The 2436-nt window shown below is 51.6% G+C and overlaps 1 pseudogene; it reads right to left on the bottom strand.

Annotated features, from left to right (window-relative positions):
• Positions 1 to 680: 680 nt before the first annotated feature.
• Positions 681 to 2233, bottom strand: LOC125533894 (annotated as a pseudogene).
• Positions 2234 to 2436: the final 203 nt, after the last annotated feature.

A 2436-nucleotide genomic window follows, 5' to 3' on the forward strand; every position in this document is an offset into this window, starting at 1 on the left:
TGACCACGCAATGCACTCCATATTTTATATTTGTATTTATTCTCTTTTTTAGTTTATGTTCTTCTTTAAATTTATATTGCACTGGTGTGGCACTAGTTAATGTTGTATTAGCAACTAGAATATACTTCATTTTATAGTGACGACCTACTAAAAACATTTTTTTAAGAAACATAATAGTATGCAAAATTACCGGAGGCTTAAACTATGCATTTTGGCATATGTATGTGACATGCATGCACTCAAATAGCCCTATCAATTCATGAAGCAATGCAACTAAAAAAAAGCATTCAGGAAAGCTCATGTGAGTGCACATGATTATCGATTGCACGCGATGCAAAAATTTAACAAGAAACTCACCGGCATGCATGCATGTTCACCCGGACAAGACGCAATACCAAAAAAAAAGTGAATGACCTAAAATGAGAATTCAGTCACATGTTCAGTAGCCGGTCCCATGATGTTGCAACGTAGTCTATCGTACCATTTTGGTGAAAAAATGCTCCTGTAATGAGGTAATACGAGACAAATAGATGATGCAGATTTATGTCGGGTTGTGATAGGAGAAGAACCGGCATGAGAACCTAACATTGAGGAACGTCCGTTTCATTGAATTAGAAAATTTTATTTTCATAATATACAAGCTTCAAAGTTTATACTATTACATAGACAAATGCATCGTTTCTACGACGATCCATGCATGCGTTTAATGTTCATTATTTAAAATCCATTTTTTCAAAAAGATTCGAAATCCATATATACACCATACTGTAGCTAGCCAACACTCGGTGCTGCATGGACTGATGTAGTACAAGTGTTTATCTTCATATACAAGCTTGCAACTTTGTGGTGTATTACATGGGCAAATGAATCATTTGTACGAGGATCCATGCTTTATTCAAAACAAATCCGTATATACGTCGTGTACTGCAGTCTGCAGCTGCATGGTATTCAGGTATTGTACGTAAAGCTTAGCTGATAAACCATACTCGATGATGCACGGACTGACTGATGAAGTAGTACTGGTGTTTAAGAGTTGTCCATGGTCGGGTAGTAGGCGTAGGTGGCCATGCCGCAGTTGCCGCCGTTCCCGCGGGTGAGGCGCATGTAGCCCCCCTCGCCCCACGTCGTCCCCCACTGGTTCTTCACCAACCAATACTCCTGCCCGCCGCCGTCCGTCCCGTAGCCCACCACCGTCACGAAGTGGTTCAGGTTCTGCCCGCACGACGAGCTGCCGGTGTACACGCCGCTCATGTAGTGGTGGAAGTCAAGGTCGGCCTCCACGCTCACGGCCACCGGTTGGCTGGCCACGAGCTCCTGCAACGCGCCCTCGTCGCCGTTCAGGCTCACCAACTGGGGTGCGCCGACGGCGGCGGCTGAATTTGGGCTGACGTCGCCGCCGCGGCACGCGCCCTGCTGGCCGATATACGCGTAGGCTGCCTCCTGCTGCAGGCCGCCGCTCTTGGCGATGTAGCTTAAGGCGTCGTTGATGTAGCCGCTCTGGCAGGTGCTGGGGCCGCCGGTGCAGTCGAGCACCTGCTGCTCTGACATGGAGATGAGGTTGCCGGTGGCGATCTTTACGAGCCCCTCCGTCGCCGCCACCGCCGCGAACGCCCAGCAGCAACCTGTACGTTTAAAGATTTATATTCATTTGCGATCTTTGGCCTATGCTACGCCCTTAAACCAAGTATGCATGCATTTCAGGAGCTGCAGATTCTTACCGCAGTTGGCGCCTTGGTCCTTGATTTGGGTGACGGCGCCCTGGGCCCTCCCCCCTCCAGTCCACGCTGTCCGGCGTGGGCTCGAACTGAGCCATGGACATGTTCACGGCGGCCACCGGCGTGCTTTCCTCGCCGCGCTGGTGACGGTACCCGAGGTGTTTCTCCACGAACTCTTCGTTGGTGAGGTCGGAGAACTGGTTGAGCCCGAGAGTGTACATCCGGTTGCCCGCCCGGTTGACAGCATCTATGTGCCGCGCGTTGGCCGCGAACACCTCCTGCCGGCGCAATTTCTCGGCAGCGTCCGTGTACACGCGCCCGTACTTGGCCATCCACCGCTCGTGCCGGGCGGCCAGCGCGTCCCCTCGCGCCGCGGCCGCGCTGACAAAGGCAGTGGCGGCCACGAGCACGAGCAGAAGCGAAAGCAGTGTGCCGTCGAGGCGGCGTGAGCTGTGAATCGGCGCCATTTAGCTAGCTGGTTTGCTTGCTTCTTCTTGCGATACTTCGCGAACTAGGGAGGGAGGTACTAAGCACGTAGGAACCATGCTGCCTGCGCTTCTATTTATACACGCGCGCGCATGGAGAGCAAGCCGGGGCACACGAGCAGACTCGACGGATCCGCGTTCGTTCATACGCCGTAGTCGAACGTATTGACTGGGAGTCCATGGATGTCTGTATCTGACGGTGCTGTGCTTGCTCTCGTCTCTCCATATCTTCTTCT

Source organism: Triticum urartu, chromosome 2 (assembly GCF_003073215.2).
Source record: "Triticum urartu cultivar G1812 chromosome 2, Tu2.1, whole genome shotgun sequence".
In the NCBI taxonomy this organism is placed as follows: Eukaryota; Viridiplantae; Streptophyta; class Magnoliopsida; order Poales; family Poaceae; genus Triticum; species Triticum urartu.